The 22,737-nt window shown below is 43.6% G+C and overlaps 1 pseudogene; it reads right to left on the bottom strand.

Annotated features, from left to right (window-relative positions):
* The window catches only part of LOC129860062 (ribonuclease 3-like), a 169,662-nt pseudogene that overhangs the window by 129,748 nt on the left and 17,177 nt on the right, over nt 1-22,737 (bottom strand).

The following is a 22,737-nucleotide window of genomic DNA, read 5'->3' as shown; positions in this document are numbered from 1 at the left end:
ATTATGATAAATCGTGTTTCTGTCGAAACATTTTAGTGGCTTAGGACGCCATGTTTTTTGACGTAGCTTCGCTTGGCGCAAACTGTATTGAAAAGTAAGGATAAATTAAAAAATGTAATAACGCAATTGTATTAAGAATTAAATTGTCTATCAATCCCTGTCCACCCTATATTTTTTAGTCACGTTTATGAGTATTTATGTATAAGAGTAGATCACTGTCTAAGTGGCGCAAGGACGTTTTCTTTACCAGCTTGTCTACATTTCACATTGTCTAACCATGATTTTGGTGGCTAAATATAAACATTTTCGATCAAACTGTATATGCATGTTGTAATGTGATGTTACAGGAGTGTCATCGGAAGAATTCTGAGAAGGTTAGTGAAAAAATTAATATCTTTTGGCGATGTTGACTTTTATCGCTCACTTTGGCTAGAATCAATGCTGGGCTGCTAATTGCTATGTGCTAAGCTAATATAACGATTTATTGTGTTTTCGCTGTAAGACACTTAGAAAATCTGAAATATTGTCTGTATTCACAGGATCTGTGTCTTTCGATTCGTGTATGCTGTGTATTTTTACGAAATGTTTGATGATTAGTAGTTAGGTAAACACGTTGCTCATTGTAATTATTCTAGTCCATTTGTGATGGTGGGTGCAATTGTAAACTATGCCATCTACCTGAAATATGCACTTTTTTCTAACAAAACCTATCCCATACCATAAATATGTTATCAGACTGTCATCTAATGAGTTTTTTTGTTGGTTAGAGGCTATAAATATCTTAGTTTAGCCGAATTGGTGATGGCTACTGGTGTTGGTGGACAAATAAAAGATGGTGGAATATGCTAATGTGTTTTTAGGTAATAGATGTACATCTTTACATATTGTGTCTTCCCTGTAAAACATTTTAAAAATCGGAAATGTTGACTGGATTCATAAGATCTGTGTCTTTCATTAGCTGTATTGGACTTTAATGTGTGAAAGTTAAATATTTTAAAAAAATATTTTTTTTGAATTTCGCGGCACTGGTTTTTCAGTGGGGGGGGGGGGGGGAGTGCCGCTAGCGGCACGCTGATCCTAGACAGGTTAATGTGTGAAAGTTAAATATTTTAAAAAAATATTTTTTTTGAATTTCGCGGCACTGGTTTTTCAGTGGGGGGGGGGGGGGGTGCCGCTAGCGCCACGCTGATCCTAGACAGGTTAATACGTCATAATAGTTTCTGCATGTCGTGTTATGTCGTTTCTACTGTAACGTCATTTTTTTTGTACATTCCTTATAACCGCGGACACGCGATGTAACGTTACTCATTTCATAACATTTATGGTGTTATACTCAATGCTTAGGTATCTAGCTACATTCTCCTATTAGCTCTGGAAAACAATGCTAATTTCGTCAGGGAAGTATTAGCATGTGTTGTATTTTGAAGCTACCCTGGCCTTATGACTCCCAAGTGGCACAGCGTCTCAGCGCTAGAAGCGTCACTACAGAGACCCATCTTCAAATCAAGACTGCGTTTCTATCAAAGTAAGTGCCTAATTACGTTATAATAGTTTCTGTGTCGTGTTATACCGTTTCTACCGTAGCTCACTGTGTGCATGGAGCATAATATATTTTTGTACATTCCTTATAACCGTGGACACGCTAGGTAACGTTACTCATGTTACTCACCTTTTATGGTGTTATATTCAATCGTGCTTATGTAGCTAGTTACATTATTCTATTAGTTCTGTAAAACAATGCTAAATGCGTCAGAAGTATTGGCATGTTGTATTTTGACGCTACCCTGGAGAAATATCTTATACCACTTGTTCGTTTTCTGAGTGCATTCCACAAAGCTGTTTATCATGTCAGCCTTATCCACTGCCCCCATTTTGAGGTAATAGTCAAGCACGCAGTCTGGTTTGATGGTTCTCTGTCTGGTTTGTTTCTCTCTCCCGTCAGGTGGTCCACCTTCCCTGTGGCCAAAATGGTTGCTGTATGGACAGTGGAGAGGACATGGACGTCTCGTTTGTCATGCCACTTTACTGCCAGCTGTTAACATTTCTTATTTTGTATAACGGGTCATTTAGGATGGTAGTAGCGTTGATGAAATGCAGTCATAGCAGCAGAACTAGAAAGCAGTCTTTACTGTCACCAGGAATGTATACATTTCACAAATTGTGGTTGTCCCCCACTCCTGGCTCTCTCTTATCCTGTAGCTCCAAGGCATAGTGATTGGTCTCTACTATGTCTCCCACCAGCTCCTCTGTCAGAAACAACTTGAAGCACTCTGCCTCAGTTGGAAATGGCAAGGGGCGTTGCACTCCAGACTGGGACTCATCAACACAATCAGCAGGGCCAGGAGGGGTGAAATGGCTACCACAGAACTCCTGTACTTCATCCACTGTCAGTCTGCCACCATCACCACCAGCATCTTCAAAGGGACCTGGGACTTCGTCAGTGGACAAGGGAGATTCAGGGTTCTCAGTGGCTACAAGGTTGGGGGGCAGCTCCTCACTCAGTCAGAATCTGATTCCTGACTTTCATACTCTGACTCATTGTCAGAATTTTAAAAAAATCTCCAGAATTTCCACATTTGTTTGTCTCCTTTTGAAAGACATTGCTAATGCTTCAGCTTAGCTCACTAGCTACATACATAAACAACAACACTGAATGGTTTACAGTGAGAGGGTACGTGTTTGACTGCCGGCACGCGCCACTTGTATCAATAAATCACTATCAGAAAATGTTTTGTGTGGCAATTATTTGTGTATTTACGGTTTTATTCACATGTTTTCAAATCTAGGTGACAAATCATGCATTCCGATTCTTGCACAGATTGTAATGGGCACATATTATGTGTGTAAAAAACTTTTTTGAAGGTTATACTGATTATGATGAGCTAAGCTAATTCCAGCTGTGTAGCCATGTTTGTTGACATACAATGCATTCTGGGTTCACGTAATCGTCTGTTTGACCAAAGATGTTATAACAAAATGAGGTGAGTAAGAGTTCACTCATTTTTTGAGGACTTCCGGAAATGAATGGTGGGATGTGAACGACGGTAGATGACACACCCTTTCAACATGCATACTATAAACAGACCAATCTTGTCTTCTCTTATTGTCTTCGATTTCTGTGAGGAAAAAATGCATGGGTGCGCGCTGAAATTAATCGTCGGATTACTTTCGATTTCTAAAAAGTGCTTTACCTAATTATTTCGATCAATGGTGAGCTCACCCGTGATGTGATTAATTATACATAGTAATTGCTATTAGCTAATTCATATTGTAGTTTGTCAGCCAAGAGTTAGAAAATATGACTGCATGTGTTGGGTCAATCTTTCCTCAGTTAGCGCTAGGACAAATGTAGCCTACATTTTTCCGATTAGGGTGATTGTGTTATGCTATATATACTTCTGTGAATATCTGAACATTGAATCCAAAAATAAACTGCTCACATGCTGGACATAACTTTGTAAGGACTGTGTTTGTGTAAATAATTTCTGAAAAAAGTGTGGCCAACTCAAACGCTGATTGTTGCGTCATTCGAAACTGGCCGTTCTAAATGAGCGTTCTAAATGAGTGTTCTAATCACACAGGTGTGATCGTACGCTTCAGGGACCACTGTAGAACGATCACACCCGTGTGATGGTACGTGTGAAAGGGTTAAACAATAATAATAATTGGGTTAACTGCCTTGTTCATTGGCAGAAGAACAGATTTTCACTTTGCCAGCTCAGGGATTCGATCAAGCAACCTTACTGGCCCAACACTCAAACCACTAGGCTACCTGCCGAAACAACTCAATCTGATTAACGGGACCTTGTTCATTTTAAGAGCAGGTCCAAAGCCTAGCACAATAGCTCAGATAACCCTTCATGGTTGGTGGACTGTAACACGTTACACTATATCTTAGCTAACCCATGTTAGGTTCTAATTACCAGAGTAAGAACTCGATGGACACTATGAAAACTTAAACCAAGTTTATTCTTCCCAAAGGATCGAACAGCTGAATTGACAAAAATATGTTTACAATAGTGGTGTATATGTACCCCATTTTGGGTGGAGTCTCATCCTTCTCGCTAAACATTCTATCTTTATTGCTAGGCAGGAAACTAAGTGATAAACTTTTCCTTCTCCCTTAATGTGACCTGACCTGACCTCGACCCCCTTCATTACTAATCCATGGCTCTCTCCCCATATCAATGCCTGCCACATGTGGTTGTTTTCCCTACACAGTACATTCCAAGATAACCATTCACTTCTGGTGTAGCCCCTTGGCTATGGCACCCTTCATGTCTCTATTACAACTAATGATTAATAACATTTGATGTTCAGAAATGCAAACCAGTCACAGATTAAGGGCGATAAACTGTAACAAGGCTCAAGATTCAAGGCCTGGTTATTTCATGTTTATGAATATGGATTTTACCTAATGAAGCCCATAGCGTGTGGTAACTAATAAAAGGTGAGACGTTTCAGCCTTTTTGCAATGCACCTCATTGTTATTGAATTTCCATTTTCAAATTTTTCAGTAGCATCTTTTAATCAAATGATTATGAAGTCATACACATATAAAAGCGTGCATACTTATTTTAAATGTATGTAGTTCTGTCCTTTTGATGAAGTTGTTAATACATTTTATGTCATGTTTTATGTTTTGTGTGGGGATCCTAATAAAATACTATACACACACCTCCCGAGTGGCACAGCGGTCTAAGGCACTGCATCGCAGTGCAACCGGCTGTAATCGGGAGTGCTATAGGGTGGCGCACAATTGGCCCAGCGTCATCCGGGTTAGGGGAGGGTTTGGCTGGGGGGGGCTTTACTTAGCTCATTGCGCTCTAGTGACTCCTTGTGGTGGGCCGGGCGCCTGCAGGCTGACTCCGGTCGTCAGTTGAACGGTGTTTCCTCCGACACATTAGTGCAGCTGGCTTCCGGGTGAAGCAGATGGGTGTTAAGAAGCACGGTTTAGTGGGTCATGTTTCGGAGGACACACGACTTGACCTTCGCCTCCCGAGCCCGAGTTGCAGCTATGAGACAAGATCAAAATTGGGGAGAGAAAAATAGGGTAAAACATAAAAAAGAAACATACTATACAAACACATTTAGGACCACTGACTGACCTGGAGCTACAAAAGCCTCAACAGCAGGTACTGCAGACAATAACTACATGTAGGACCAACAAAGGCAGCAAGAGCAATCACAGCTAGAAGGATAAACAAGCACTATAGGGGCTCAAAGTGCTCTAAGGGTTTAAAGCTAGTCCAGCTAGAATTCGACCCTTCTCCGTTTTCATCAACAACAAAAAAACTAAGTCGCTGTGGATCGAACAGTGGCGCTGTTTCCCCTAATGTGGATTTTATCTTTAATAAGGTGTAAATTACTAGCCAGACACATGGCGCTCCAGAGATAGAGTGGCTGTGAGGAGAGACTAATAGCAGTAGCCTAAGAAGGATCTGCAAGGGTGAAAAGAAGCCACAGGTTGTGAATGGATCAGGACCTCAGCTCTGCAGCACAAGGCTACAATCTGATGTTAGATGGTTATAGTAATTACACTGCTACATGTTTCAGCCCTATGCTCCTAGGACATTACCATTTTATGAAACTGGCATGTGTCATACTTAATTATCATGAGGCCAGGTGGGCAGTGAGATGTACTGTGCTGTAGTGTGTGTGATACCCACCTCCCTCTGTGTTAGCTTCTGTTTGACTATCTGCTTGAACTTGGGACTGTTAGCCAGCAGGTGGCGTAGTTTCACATAGCTTTTCCACAGCTTAGAGAGAGAGAGAGAGAGACTTCTCTCAGACCAACACATTAATATTTCAATGGAGCTCACCAAAATAGTTTATGAGCACTGCTTGTAACACTACTTCACTCACTAGTCACTCTTCTGCAAAATGCTGCAGTTATGTGACAAGAGAAGGGACATCTCTCCAAATGCCCCAATTACAATTTATTTGAATTACAATTTATTTGAAAAGGACATCGATTTGGGGAAGGTGATACAGTGATGGACCATTGAAAACCCCCTCGGACTGCCAGAATCTTGTAATAATAGAGTGAGGGCTCTGACCGTGCCGCTCCATTAAAGCTTTTCCTCATTTAGAGGCCAAGTTATTCAATTATATGACTGGCATGCGGCCCGGCTCGAGAAAGAGAGCAAGAGAGAGGGCATGAGAGAGAGAGCGCAAGAGATAGAGAGTCAGAGAGCTAGAGAGTCAGAGAGCCAAAGAGCCAGAGAGAGAGCCAGAGAAATGAAACCTGTGGTGTAGAGAGAGAGAAAGCAAGAGAGCAACCCGCGGTAGAGAGAGAGAGGAATGGTGGCGATGAGGGGAATTGGAATTAAAGCTGTTTAATAGGGAGACTTCATTAGTGATCGGTGTGGAGAGAGACAGACGGCTTTACCGCTGTGATTATCGGCTCACCGCTGGCCTAGCGGCGTGCGTACGTTCGGGCGCAGGTGGAGGCTGCGGAGGAGAGGAGAGCAGGTCAAAGCTGCAACCTGAGGCCTCCCTCCCCAACCTGCTCACATGACATTTCAGAAGATCCGCTCTGTGCTCTCAAGGTACGACAGGCTGGTGTGTGTGTGTGTCTGCCACACGCTCATTAACATTTGCTGCCTGCCGGCCGTCGCTCTCCAGTAAATGCTCATTTACCACCATCCGCTTCTCCCTCGTCTCACTCCCCCTTTCTTTTTTTAATATCACTCCCTCTCCCTGTGGCCCTCTATAGATACTGGGATTAGAACAACCCTAAACATTAATTTCTAAAGTAAGGGAACAGGAAGGGGCACCTTAACGTATGTAGCGGTGTCTGTGTCCTCTCTCTCCTTTCTCGCTCCCCTCTGAGTGGCATTGCCATCAATGCAATTAAAGACAGCTCTGCCCTCACTTCCCTCATTATGTCGCAGGAATGTGCCGGTGCTTTCCATCTTATTTCATTTCCACGTTTGCGACCTCCTGTTAAATCATGTCCACGTTCGTCAACAAATGTGTCGTCTGTGGATCAGAGAGGTTTGACATAGCCGAGGGGAGTGTGTGTGTGTGTGTGTGTGTGTGTGTGTGTGTGTGTGTGTGTGTGTGTGTGTGTGTGTGTGTGTGTGTGTGTGTGTGTGTGTGTGTGTGTGTGTGTGTGTGTGTGTGTGTGTGTGTGTGTGTGTGTGTGCGTGCGTGTGCGTGTGCACGCATCCATGACCGCGGGGAAAACATGCGGATGCAGACGGACATCCCTAATATTCCGACAGACAAAAATCTGCATTACTCAAAGGACAAAGGTCTGAGCACAAACACACTAATGATGGGGCTTCATGATAACGAGATCTCCTGTTTACCGGCTATAAAGCCTTCTATCCCTCGTCATTGGCTTCTAAGTGTGTGTCCCAAATGGCACGCTATTCCCTTCGTATTGCACTACTTTTTATCAGGACTCTGGTCAAAAGTAGTTCACTATAAAAGGAAAAGAATGACATTTGGGATCTCCTTGTAGTATGTGACAAGGATACCGATAACCAACAGATTATAATAACAGACACAGTGAACAAACATGAACTAGTTGAAGAGTTTCACTTTTGATTGGCGCTTTGTTTTGTTTGTTGTTGCTTCTCTCTACACCTTGGAGACGATGGAAGAGGAAAATGTAATATACTTTTGGTAATTATGCACAGGCACAGTACAGTATTCCCTCTCCTCCATCTCCACACTGTCTGTGTGTGTATCTGCTTGTCTTTACTTTTCACGAGACAGACAGTGTCGTTCCCACAGCGACATTACCCGGCGGAACCTTAGGACCCGTGACGACGCATGTGAAAATGTCACACCACTCGTTCTCTACCTCCCTGTCTCTCTACGACATACGCCCCTCTCTCTCTCAACAAACACAGAAGAGTGCCACCATCAACCCGTCCTGTGAGAGATTCCTTAAATAAGGAGTGTGGGGCACAGGGGAGAGGGGAGTGGAAGGAGTGTGTCTGAGGAAGGGGACTATGCAGTAGTGTTTGTGGCCAGGGATGATAGGCTGGGGGCAGTATACATCTAGATCCTGGGTGGTTAGTGGTTGGGGTCTTACTGCGGATCCCCAGTGTAACTGAGCTGGGCCGGGGGTTGTGGGGAGCGGGACAGGGGAAGTATAGTTCCTGGGTGGTGGGGGACGGTTGGGGTTTGAGGGGTAAAGGGAGGATCTTACTGGGTGTCCACGGTGTAGCTGAGCTGGATGGGCCAGATCCCAAAGTGGACGATGATGGGGAAGGTGTTGACCTCTGGGTTGAACTGCTCTCAGTCCAGCTGGTCGATACGCACTGAGCTGGGCTTCTGAAACAACAACACAACACAAACACTATGAGACCAGGGCCCATATCAACTCAAATTGTACTTGTCACATGTGGCAAAAACAACACGTGTAGACCATACAGTGGAAAGCTTAATGACAAGCCCTTAACCAACAATGCAGTGTTAAGAAAAATAAGTGTTAAGTAAGTATTTACTAAAATAAACTGAGGTAAAAAAAAAAAAAAAACTTTTTTTTTAAATTAAGAAAAATATTAAGTAATTCAACTTCTTCAGGATAGGGTCTATTTTTCTCCATTTCCGCCTGACTGACGCGCCCAAAGTAAACTGCCTGTTGTTCAGGCCCTGAAGCCAGGATGTGCATAATTGGTACCATTGGAAAGAAAACACTGACATTTGTAGAAATGTTAAAATAATGTAGGAGATTATAACACAATAGATAGGAGAAAATCCAAAGATAAACCAGCTGGAAATATATATTTTTTGAAAGCACATTCTCTTCCAATGGAACGTACAGGTAAAAAATGTAATCTAGCTCCCAGTATGCAATTCCTATGGCTTCCACTGGATATCAGTAGTCTTTGTTCAATGTTTCAGGCATGTTTCTTCCCCAACGAGGAATAATAATGAGTTTTGATACAGGGACTCAGACTTGGAAATCAGTATACAGTATGTTCTATGAAGTGGATACGCACCTTCTAATATCGTTTTCCTATTGAACATACTTCTTTCGTGTGAAATATTATATTGAATTACATTTTAGGGTATGTCCTCATTTTTGAAAGAAAATTACATTTTTTCCCATTAAAATAACATCATATTTATCAGAAATACATTGTACACATTGTTAATTTTGATCAATGGCTATTGTAGCTGGAAACGGCAGATTTTAATGGAATATCTAGATATGTGTACAGAGGCCCATTATCAGCAACCATAACTCCTGTGTTCCAATGGCACGTTGTGTAAGCTAATCCAAGTTTATAATTTTAAAAGGATAGTTGATGATGATCATTTAGCCTTTTAAAATTATAAACTTGGATTTGCTAGCACAACGTGCCATTAGAACACATGGGTGATAGTTGCTGATAATGTGCCTCTGTACGCCTATGTAGATATTCCATAAAAAATCTGCCGTTTCCAGCTACAATAGTCATTTACAACATTAACAATGTCTACACTGTATTTCTGATCAATTTGATGTTATTTTAATTGACAAAAAATTTGCTTTTCTTTCAAAAACAAGGACATTTCGAAGTGACCCCAAACTTTTGAATGGTAGTGTAGATGAAAACTCTCGTTAAATAGTGTGGTCTACAGCTTATCATGATCTACTCTATCCCGTTGGTAAGATAGTCTTGATCTGAGCTCATCCATTTTATTATCCAACGATTGCACGTTGGCTAATAGGACTGATGGTAAAGGCGGATTACTGACTCGCCGTCTGATCCTTACAAGGCACCCCGACCTACATCCCTGATTTCTCTGTCTCTTCTTCATGTGAATGACGGTGATTTCGGCATTGCCGGGTGTCTGAAATAAATCCTTTGCGTCTGACTCGTTAATTAAAGATAAAATCTTTGTCCAGTACGAGGTGAGTAATCGCTGTCCTGATATCCAGAAGCTCTCCGGTCATAGGAGGTGGCAGAAAAAAACACACACAATAGCACAATATTAGATCATATTAATTATGATCTAAATGGCAAAACTGATCATAGATCAGCACTCCCACTCTGTGACGCTTTGTGAATACGGACCCAGGGCCCATATGTATCAAGTGTTTCATAGTAGAAGTGCTGATTTAAGAGCAGTTTTGACTTTTTGCTCAAAATGTATAAGTTTACACGGACGGGTGGACGGGGGGGTGACGACCTGATCCTAGATCAGAACTCTTACTCTGAGACGCTTGATACGACCCCAGATCGTCTCAGTACAGTGACCTGTTATTTTGTTACAAAAAGAGCATCTGAATTCAAAGACATTTTCACTCAAAAGTGCAAACCCTTCGAATCTAGCATTCTGTCAATCACACACACACATGCACCCTATTGGACCTGGTCAAAATTAGTGCACTATATACGGGATAGAGTGCTACTTGGTTAACAGCCTTTTCCTTACTAGGGATGGGCATTTGACTTTCTATTTTAAACTTCAAATAATCTCATTACAATTTAAAGGGATACCCGGATATATATTATTTTGTCTTTCTTGACCAATCGAAATGACACAAATGCACATGGCAGAGGTAAACAGCGGACAGGCTGCTTTTCTCCGTAGTCTTTTACTGAAAGCAACAGTGAAAGAAAAATCTGATTTTCGCCAATACAGAACCGATTCTGTTACAAAATGGTTTTCTTGTGAGTGTTTTGCTTTGATCTGTGTCAGAACTTTTGGAAACTCAGTTAGTTGTGGGCCTGTAATCGCTATTTTGAAGTGAGGAAAATAGCATACCGATGTCAGGGCAGACTGGACTGGACGGATAAATGCTCAGCAGGAGCTTAATGCACGGTTATAAAAACAACATTCACTAGTTTGTTTTATTACATTAAGTAGTTCAAATGTCATGGTTTATACTTGTGGGTAAGAAAGAATTCTCCAGAAATGAACACTCACTCAAGTAATTGAATACTACATTTCGTTAACCGTGCCCATCCCTAGTCCTTACCATGCCAGGGTTGGTGATGCTCATGCCTGTGCACTCTTCTGCGTACTTCTGCTGCTCCAGTTCCTACCACTGCAGCATATCAGCTATCTCCTCCTCAGGGACCAGAGGCTTGGAGCTCCGCAGGAGGTAGAGGAGCACCTGTTGCATGGACAACACCTCCCTTACCACCATCTGACAGAGAGGATACACAGAGATAGTGAGATGGGAAGATAGACAGGACGTAGAGCAACAGTTGGTTCATGGACCAGCACCTCCTAACCACCGTCTAGACACACAGAGTCAGAGAGAGAGAGACATAGACAGCATGCAAAGAGAAGAAAAAAAACACATTCACACAAGAGAAACAACAGATACAAAGAGACAGACAGACGATACAAGCCACACAAATGATCAGAGAGATAAACAGACAGAGAACACAAACAGGTTCAAATACATAATCAGGTTAATAAAGACTAATGCAAAATTGCTTGACCTCAATTTACAAGTGTTCACATGGACTGACACACACCGAAAATCTACAGCAATGACTCTCAATCTTAGAAATGCATTACGACAATAACTAATGTGTGCATAGTGTCTCACAAAGACAAAGCAAATACCACTCAAACACAGTAGCAGGTTCCAACATTCTCCAGCAGAGAGAGACAGAGTGCTCTAAGTAAAGGACAGATCGAGACAGGAAGGACAGTGACTCACCAGGTAAGAAGCGGACAAAGCTAGGCATGAAGTGGAACTTCTGACATCCAGGAGATTGATTGTCCCACTCTGGACCTGCATGGGGAAAAAACAAAAACATTGAAAACACCTTTCCATCCCGCTCAGATCTAGTGCCTAGGGGGTAAGGGAGTAGGAGTTAGGGGATAGGGAATAGGTAGGGGCTAGGTGGTAGGGAAGTGTCTCGGGGTAGGGGCTGGGAGATAGGGGGTAATGTGTTGTTCAGTCATAAATCCTGGAACAGGCAGGAGGTAGGGGATACTGGTTAGTGTCTAGAGGCTAGGGGTTAGGGTCTAGCAGGTGAAGGGTAGAGGCTAGGAAAAGGGAAAGGAGGATACCTAGTCAGTTGTCCAACTGAATGTATTCAACTGAAATGTGTCTTCCGCATTTAACCCAATCCTTCTGAATCAGAGAGGTGTGGGAGGCTGCCTTAAACGACATCCACGTGTTCGGCGCCCGAGGAACAGTGGGTTAACTGCCTTGCTCAGTAGCAGAACGACATATTTTTACCTTGTCAGCTCGGGATTCAATCCAGTAATCTTCTGGTTACTGGCCCAACGCTCTAACCACTAGGGGATAGTATGGTGTTTTTCAGTCATAAAACTCCAGTATATCCTGAAAGAATAGGAGGAGAACAGCTTCAGTCCTCTCACACAGTAGTTCTGAACATGGACATAGGGGGAAAAAGGGGTTGATACTATCTCACACACGCACAAACACACACAGTCGCACCCACATCAACATAAGCATCTTAAAATGCAAAAGATGTGACCTGATAGTCACATGAGAGAACCTTCCAGAAGGACAAACATCTCTGCAGCACTCAACCAATCAGGATTTTGTGGTAGAGTGGCCAGAAGGAAGCCACTCCTCACTAAAAAGCACATGACAGTCCGCTTGGATTTTGCTAACAGGCACCTAAAGGACTCTCAGACCATGAGAAACAAGATTATCTCGCCTGATGAAACCAAGATTGAAGTCTGGCCTGAATACCTGAATGCCAAGCACCACATCTAGAGGAAACCTGGCATCATCCCTACGGTGAAGCATGGTGGTGGCAGCATCATGCTGTGGGGATGTTTTTCAGCAGCAGGGAATGGGAGACTTCTCAGGATTGAGGGAAAGATGAATGGAGCAAATTACAGAGAGATCCATGATGAAAACCTGCTTCAGAGTGCTCAGGACCTCCGACTGGAGGTGAAGGTTCACCTTCCAACAGGACAATGACCCTACGCACACAGCCAAGACAACGCATAATTGGCTTCGGGACAAGTCTCTGAATGTCCTTGAGTGACCCGGCAAGAGACCAGACTTGAACCCGATCGAACATCTCTGGAGAGACCTGAAAATAGCTGTGCTGCGACACTCCCCATCTAACCTGACAGAGCTTTAGAGGATCTGCAGAGAAGAATGGGAGAAACTACCCAAATACAAGTGTGCCAAGCTTATAGCGTCATAACCAAGATGACTCGAGGCTGTAATTGCTGCCAAACGTGCTTCAAAAAAAGTACTGAGTAAAGGGTCTGAATACTTATGTAAATGTGATATTTCAGTATTTTTTTTATTTTTCTAAATACCTGTGGGGCAGCAGGTAGCCTAGTGGATAGAGCGTTGGGGCAGTAAACTAAAGGTTGCTAGATCGAATCCCCGAGCTGACAAGGTAAAAATCTGTTGTTCTGCCCCTGAACAAGGCAGTTAACACACTGTTCCTCGGCCGTCATTGTAAATAAGAATTTGTTCTTAACTGACTTGCCTCGTTAAATAAAGGTTACATATTTATTTTGTCATTAGGGGGTATTGTGTGCCGATCGACAAAGAAAAAAAAAAGATGTAATCAATTTTAGAATAAGTCTGTAACTTAATTAAATGTGGACAAAGTCAAGGGCTCTGAATACTTTCCGAATGCACTGTAGGTTACATGGGCCTTGGATGTGTTCACAGAGAGCGATACGCGACCGTTTGGAGAACACTAAACAAACACACACACAGACAGAAAGACAGACAGACATAAAAGAGATGAGGGGCTTTACTGACCTCTGGTGTCATCTCTTCAATAAAGTGAGTTGTGTAATCTATGTTGAAACAAATCACTCTGCACAATGGAAACTGGGATGATGAAAGAGAAGAAGAGCGAGAGGGAGTGAGGGAAGAAAAGAGAAACACTCATTACCATGGTGTTAAACAGAGGTTGCAGCTTCTGAAGGAAAACTCATAAAAACCGAATCTCCATAAGCAGGGTCTGCTACCCCAAAACACAGACACATCAAACACACACACACACATGCAGGAGAACGTACATACACAACCACAAACGCACACACAGAGTAACGTGCACACACTGAAAAACACACTGAACACACATTCAACATCTCTTTACCCAGGGCTTTTGAACATTAAGTGGCTCCATTCTCTTTATTAAGGAGATAAGCCCACTCTTCCGTGTTTAATCTTCCAGTTACATGCTCTTTGTTGTCTGAGCGAGTGTCCATTTTGTAGGATTAACCTGGCCGCCCGCCGTACAACGTGCAGCTGTGCCCACCCTTCTGGCTAACTAGCAGTGGATAGAATTGCTGCGCTTGGGGTTGTCTAATCACCAGGCCCCTGGTGATGCAAGGTTTTTGCAGGTGTCGTGTAAATTACCCCACGATAATCTGGGTTTAATCTTCACTGAATCATTTTTTTTTTAATTTGAAATGATTGATCATATGTGAATTTCGCTTCATTATTGAAACACACACACCCACACAGCTATTCAAACACACAGACACACAACTCTCTCGGTCACAGCCTTGATTCAGCCAGGCTTTGCCTGCCGTCGATTTCCCTGGGGAAGCGGGAGGTACGGAAGCAATCTTCCGTACCTTCTCCATTGAAAGCAGTGCAGCCAAGCCTGATTTTAAGCAATAACGACACACATAGTTAAAAAATGTTTTTATTATAACTGGATCATGGCTCCCGTCCAACTATGTTCTATCAGACGTTTCACACTAAATTCCCAGCTAATGAGAAAACAAGGCAACTGCAGAATGAGGGATTTTTTAAATCCATACCCCAGTACGACCCACGTGACCACAATGAACGTCACACTGTGAGGGACTATCAAGGGATCCTCTGTCTATACGTAGGAGGCTTTTAAATTCCCAAACTCTGTAAGATTTGACAGATACTGATGGGCCTTCAAAAGTAGAGAGAGAGGGAGAGGACTTTAAACACAAGGTCACCATCAGCAGTGTGGCTGGGACGGAACAATATTGAGCATTCCCAAATGGCACACTATTCCTTATATAGTGCACTACTTTTGACCAGGGCCCATAGGGCAATAGGGCGCCATTTGGGACACACCTAAGTTTATCCGAAGTTGACTCGGGAAAAAAGGAGGAGGATTGTAGCGAAGGGCGGATTTGAAGTTGGTGTTTTAAGCCAAACGCTATTCGCTGGTTGTGAAATATTAATGTGCTTTGCTTTATAAACCTGACTGTTGGAACGGAGAGCATATTCATATTACGCAGCACACACACACATACATAGAACAGCTGATGCGGCACAGGTTGTCCCATTGGAGGACATGAGGGAGGAGAGCGAGGGAACAGAAGACTGTTGAGCTATGCATAGGGTTCGAGACTTTGACCAAAACACTTGCATTTGCGAACCTTTGACTTGGCAGTGTTACACCAATTTTATATTGGTTGCTACTGTAGGGTGCCAGTGAAAAACATTTAGGTGGCCACGTTAGTTTACCGTTGCATGGTATACCGAAAACTTCTGTACTTTTTACGATACAAAAAAATTCAAAACAGTTCGGTACTAACATTTGTTACTTTCGGAGGTTCTGTGAAATGTGACTCATGTAATCTAATCAAATCAAATGTTATTTGTCACATGCGCCGAATACAACAGCTGACACCTGTAGCAACGTAATGTACTCGGTACATAAGCTCACACGGGATAACTGAAATTTCCTAACATCACTTTGGACTCAACATAAAAACTCAAAAAAGAACAGACAATTACTTCTGTTTCACCACTCACGCCACCCTGTCTGCGTCGAAACCAAACGATGAGCATCACAAACACAGGTAATCTTTCCCTTCAGTTGGTCCACTTTCACATTTACCGCTAGCCCAGTAATTGCTCTTTTCAATGGAGCCATTTTCTTGAGGGCAAAACAAGTCACATCTTGTCCCAATTTGATTGGCGCAAAGCATCTGCTCCCTCTGACCAACAGAAACACAAATAATTATCACAAGACCACTTTGGGTTACCTTCACCGATGGCGGCGCACCCAGCTCCTTTTTCACCCACCCTGAAACCATAAATGGATCAGCCAAAAGGCAGGGGTCCACTTTCTCCAAAAATGTCCCTCCTATCGTCACAGACTCATCTTTATCTCAACCATCGGCTCCGAGGACTTCACCACACCTGTAACCTCCGATAAGTCGCCCTCGTTCACTTCCATTTCTCCTCCAGACCTCGATCCGGCGTAGTGTTCATTTTGCTTACATTCTACTTCAACAAACCAACAAACCATCTCCCTTTTTCCCACCATTTTTACCCAAGTGATGCTCATCCTCTTCCTCCGTCTTTCTCTTCGACCTCCTCTGCCTCTTTTTCCACCATTCCTCCTCTGTATGACAATACTATACTTCTCCTGACATGCATCTCGTTCTTGCCCTCTCCAGGGACGCCATTCCCCACTCGCTCCAGCCCTTCATCTCCAGCTGCCCCGCTTGTTTGTACTATATCTTATGTTAAATTACATCTAAAGTAGAGTAACCTGCTACGTAAATTCTCATTACCTGCTGTGTAAGATCTCTTAACCTGTGACCAAAAGTACATTCTGGTCAACTGTCAGACAATCCATCCACTTGACAGGTGTGGCATATCAAGAAGCTGATTAAACGGCATGATCGTTACACAGCTGCACCTTGTGCAGGGGACGAAAGTCAACTCCAAAATGTGCAGTTTTGTAACACAATCCAATGCCACAGATCTGTCAAATTGAGGGAGTGTGCAATTGGCATGCTGACTGCAGGAAGGTCCACCAGAGCTGTTGCCAGAGAATTTAATATTAATCTCTCTACCATAAGCTGCCTCAAACGTTGTTTTAGAGAATTTGGCAGTACGTCCAACCGGCCTCACAACCAGGACCTCCTCATCTGACTACTTCACCTGCGGAAACGTCGGAGACCAGCCACCCGGGCAGCTGATGAAACTGTGAGTTTGCACAACCGAATAATTTCTGCTCAAACTGTCAGAAACCATCTCAGGGAAGCTCATGTGTGTGCTCGTCATCCTCAGCAGGGTCTTGACCTGACTGCAATTCGGCGTCGTAACTAACTTCAAATGCTCAATTTCGATGGCCGCTGGCATTCTGGAGAAGTGTGCCCTTCATTTATAAATCCTGGTTTCAACTGTACCAGGCTCATGTGGGCGAGCGGTTTGCTGATGTCAACATTGTGAACAGAGTGCCCCATGGTGCCAGTGGGGTTGTGGTATGGGCGGGCAGGCATAAGCTACAGACAACGAACACAATTGCATTTTATTTATGACCATTTGAATGCACAGAGATGCCGTGAGGAGATCCTGAGGCCCATTGTCGTGCCACTCATCCTCCACCATCACCTCATGTTTCAGCATGTTAATGCATTGCCCCATGTCGCAAGGATCTGTACACAATTCCTGGAAGCTAAAAATGCCCTAGATCTTCCTTGGCCTGCATACTCACCAGAAATATCACCCATTGAGCATGTTTGGGATGCTCTGGATCGACGTGTACGACAGCACGTTCCAGGTCCCGCCATTAGCCAGCAACTTTGCACTGCTATTGAAGAAAAGTTGGACAAAATTCCATAGGCCAAAATCAACAGCCTGATCAACTTTAAAAATCCAATCAAATGTTATTTGTCACGTGCGCCGAATACAACAGTGAAATGCTTACTTATAAAGCCCATAACCAACAACGCAGTTCAAGAAATATGCAAAGGAGATGTGTCACGCCGCATGAGGTAAATGACGGTCACATCAGATACCGATTGGTTTTATGATCCAAAACCACCTTTTTTTTAAGGTATCTGTGACCAGCAGAGGAATATCTGAATTCCGAGTCATGTGAACTCCATAGATTAGGGCCTAATGAATTTATTTCAATTGACTGGTTTCCTTATATGAACTGTAACTCTGTAAACTCTTTGAAATTGTTGCACGTTGCATTTTATATTTTTCTTCAGTGTAATAGATCATCTTTGGTTAAAAACATTGAGGGGATTATATTAATCTTGCCCAGGTTGTTTGCACCGGGTGAGAACTGATTGCAATTCTTTGGGAATTAGGGTGTTTCTTGGACATGAACCCGCTGTGCCGTTCTGGCCAACAGCAAAGTTGGCTCAAAGCAAAAGCAACATAGGACTAATGAATAGGATTCTTGACATTGAAATGTGATTGCTTTTGATGCTTTCTGCTTTCAAATTGAAAACTAGTTTGAAAACTCAAACATATATTTTTGGAAAAGGAATGTTTTATGTTTCTGAAAGATGGATCGTTGACAACAATACCGAGCAGTGCAGATTGTTGTTTGATTTGACTCTAGCTCAGCCTTCAACACCATAGTACCCTGCAAGTTCGGGTTCCTGGGTCTGAACCTCACCCTGTGCAACCTGGTCCTGGACTTCCTGACGGGCCGCCCCCAGGTGGTGAAGGTAGGAAACAACACCTCCATTTCACTGATCCTCAAAACAGGGGCCCCACAAGGGTGCATGCTCAGCCCCTCCTGTACTCCTTGTTCACCCATGACTGCGTGGTCCACGCACGCCTCCAACTCAATCATGAAGTTTTCAGACACAACAGTAGTAGGCCTGATTACCAAAATTGACGAGACAGCCTAAAGGGAGGAGGTGAGGGCCCTGGTGGAGTGGTGGCAGGAAAAGAACCTCTCCCTCAACAAAGCGAAGGAGCAGATCTCGTGGAAATATTGAAATAAATATTTCTCAGATACCGGAACTTGTCAATTCAAAAATACTTTATTACAAAAGTAACAGAAGCCGAGCAATTCCATGGAACAACTGAATTTTCTTGTTACAGACCTCAGGCTTTATATGTTTCCACCTTCAAATAACACACATGGTCACTCCAATCTATGTAGATGATTAACAACCCTTGGCCTCTCACCATCATTATCTTCCTGTCCCAAATCTTGCTTGTTAATGCCCACATCTACTCAGTTTAGATTTTATTGGTGGCAGTACCATAGTGTTAACACAAAACAATTCTACATTTATTTCATATATACTTTCCTAATATAAGTGCTTTTCTAATAATACTTGATTAGTACAAACATATGTTCTTATTACAGACACATGGCTTTTGGTGCCTATATTAATTCACTAAGGTACACATTTTCTCCTTACGTTCTGTTTTTACATGTCCAATGGTTAACTCTTTGTTTATCCAGCTCTGTTCATTCACCTGAGCTCAGTCTTCATTCTGCTTACACATGTCTATTAATTAACCCTATGTTTTCTGTCTCAATACTTCTGGGAGAACAGTCTAGATTATGGAAAATCACCCATAGTCATGAATTTGTACCTACACAGATCGTGGTCTTCAGGAAACAGCAGAGGGAGCACGCCTTTATCCACATCCACCGGACCGCAGTAGAAAAGGTGGAAAGGTTCCTTGGCGTACACATCACTGATGATCTGAAATGGTCCACCCACACAGACAGTGTAGTGAAGAAGGCTCAACGGTGCCTCTTCAACCTCAGGAGGCTGGAGAAATTCGGTTTGGCCCCTAAGACACTCAACCTATTACAGATGCACAATTGAGAGCATTCTGTCGGCTCTATCACCACCTGGTACGGCAACTGCACCGCTTGCAACCGCAGGGCTCTCCAGAGGGTGGTGCGGTCTGCACAACGCACCACCAGCGGCACACTGCTTTCCCTCCAGGACACTTACAGCACCCGATGTCACAGGAAGGTCACAAATATCATCAAGGACAACAACCACCTGAGCCACGCCCTGATCACCCCGCTATCATTCTGAAGGCGGAGGTCAGTACAGGTGCAACAAAGCTGGTACCAATAGACTGAAAATAGCTTCTATCTCAAGGCCATCAGACTGTTAAATAGCCATCACCAGCCGGCTACCACCAGGCTACTCAACCCTGCACCTTAGAGGCTGTTGCCCTATATGCATAGACATGGAATCACTAGCCACTTTAATAATGGAACACTAGTCACTTTAATAATGTTTACATACTGCTTTACTCATCTCATATGTATATACTATATTCTATTCTACAGTATTTTTTCAGTCACTCCGACATTGCTCTTCATAATATTTTTATATTACTTTATTCCATTGTTTTACTTTAAAATTTCTCTATTGTTGTGAATTGTTAGATTCTACTGCACTGTTTGAGCTAGGAACACAAGCATTTCGCTACACCCGAAATAACATCTGCTAAATATGCGTATGTGACCAATCAAATTTGATTTGATTTGAGCAGCGGGAGCGCTTCCTTCACCGGTTTCGCCAGGTCACGTGACGGGCCATAACCCAGTGTGCACCATGGGCCAGTTTAATAGAATCCCCTCAATGAGAGGCTTTAAAGCCATCAGCAGCCATATTCACAGTCCTCCGTATTTAAATAAAAATGTTTATAGGACAAAATTGAATATATTTTAGACTTTATTTGTTGTAGTGGCAACAGTAACATTAGTTGGTTGGAGGAGCCATCGGAGGACTAGAACATTGCAATGGCTGGAATGGAATAAATTGAACGGTATCATACAAAGATATAGAAACCACGTTTGACTCTGTTCCATTGATTCCATTTCATCCATTACAATGAGCCGTCCTCATAGTTCCTTCCCACCAGCCTCTACTTCCTGGTTGCAAAAATTCTAATAGTTTGTCTAGTATCAGATTGACTAAACAAGCAAGTATAGTGTAGAGAATCATTGTACCATCTAAACTGTGAATTATTTTCCATAACCAAAAACATTATATTTCCAGCTGTTTTGAAGCTTGTGTACAATACCGAATGTAGCCTAAAAGAGACAAAAACTACATTTAAGAACAGGAAGCTGATAAGGGAATTATATGCTTAAAGGTAATGATTAAAGAATCCCACCCTGAAACGTAACTAATTAGTGATTATTAGTTTATGTAGCATGTATAATGAATGATTAAAGTACTAAACGTAAGTCCCATAAGGTTTGGTAGAGAAATGTGTGTGTGTGTATGTGCCTAAGAAAATACAGAGAACAATTCAACTGTGTTTGAGCCGACCTGGCTTGAACTCTGAGAAACTTATGATAGGACAGGGAGTCCTTTTCAAGGTTCCTCTAATCTCGGGGGAATGGAACTGCCGGCTTGGTAGTAATAAACAGTGGTGAGAATTATGGGGAGAAGATACAACTGTTCGTGTGTATGTATGCGCGTAGGATATCTCCTGTTTGTGTGAAGGTATGTGCGTAAATAGGGAGTGAGTTATAAAATGGATGACTTTGTATTATGGACTTCAGAATTCTCGTGAATGAACTGTACGAACCTTTTTCAGAAGCTGAGTCCATGCCTAATTATTATTAAACCCAAGGTCTTACAAACCTCGGGGATTGGTCAAAGCGTATTGTTTGTTAGGTATTATCTTTGGGATTGACAATTCTTGTGACAAAAGCCTATAAATAGATCTATAGCTTCTTAGACTTGCTTTCAATGAGAATGACAGATCTATAACTCACATTTACATGTGAATTTGGTCGTCGCCCAAACAGTTACATATTGCAGCTTAAATTTAATGTTCAGGTCAATTATTATAATTTAAATGTATGCATTATGTTGGTGTCACGATCGTCGTCAGGGAAATGACTGGACCAAGGTGCAGCGTGGTAAGCGTATATACTTTTATTAATTAGATGTCGCCAACAAACAATAAACATAAAAAAAGAATGTGAAGCTCGGTAAGGCTATACCTGCCATTAACAAAGACAACAACCCACACTGAAGGAGGGAAAAAAGTCTGCCTAAGTATGATCCCCAATCAGAGACAACGAAAGACAAACACACAGAAATACAAAACATAGAATGCCCACCCCACATCACACCCTGACCTAACCAAATAGGGAAATAAAACGGCTCTCTAAGGTCAGGGTGTGACAGTACCCCCCCCCCCCCCCCCCCCCCCCAAGGTGCAGACTTCCGGCCGCAAACCTGAACCTATAGGGGAGGGTCCGGGTGGGCATCTACTTTGGTGGCGGCTCCGGTGCGGGACGCAGACCCCGCTTCACCTCTGGCTCACCCCACTTTGGTGGCGCATCTGGTGCGGGGACCCTCGCTGCAGGTGCCGGACTGGGGACCCTCGTTGCAGGCCCCGGACTGGGAACACTCGTTGTAGGCCCCAGACTGGGGACCCTCGCCGCAGGCCCCGGACTGGGGACCCTCGCCGCAGGCCCCGGACTGGGGACCCTCGCCGCAGGCCCCAGACTGGGAACACTCGCCGCAGGCCCCGGACTGGGGACCCTCGCCGCAGGCTCCGGACTGGGAACTGTCGCCGGAAGCTCTGGTGTGTGTAGGCGCACTGGAGGCTTGATGCGTGGGACCGGCACCGGTGGCACCGGGCTGACGACACGCACCTCAGGGCGAGTGCGGAGAGGAGGCACAGGACGTACTGGACTGTGGAGGCGTACAGGAAGCCTGGTGCGTGGAGCTGCCACAGGGCTCACCAGGCTGGGGAGACCTACTGGAGGCCTGGTACGTGGAATCGGAACAGGTCTCACCACACTGGGGAGATGCACTGGAAGCCTGGTGCGTGGAGCAGGAACCGGATACACTGGGCCGTGGAGGTGCACTGGAGGTCTCAAGCGTAGAGCTGGCACAACCCGTCCTGGCTGGAATGGTTACTTTCGCCCGGCCGATGCGGGGAGCTTCAATATAGCACACCAGGCTATAAGTGCGCACTGGAGACACTGTGCGCATCACTGCATAACACGGTGCCTGACCAGTCACACGCTCCCCACGGTAAGCACGGGGAGTTGGCTCAGGTCTCCAACCTGACTCGACCAATCTCCTCGTGTGCCTGCTCCACTGTAC

The sequence above is a fragment of the Salvelinus fontinalis genome, chromosome 7 (genome assembly GCF_029448725.1).
Source record: "Salvelinus fontinalis isolate EN_2023a chromosome 7, ASM2944872v1, whole genome shotgun sequence".
Taxonomy (NCBI): domain Eukaryota; kingdom Metazoa; phylum Chordata; class Actinopteri; order Salmoniformes; family Salmonidae; genus Salvelinus; species Salvelinus fontinalis.
Note: the sequence above shows the minus strand (reverse complement) of the source record. Positions and strands in the feature narration are given on the sequence as shown.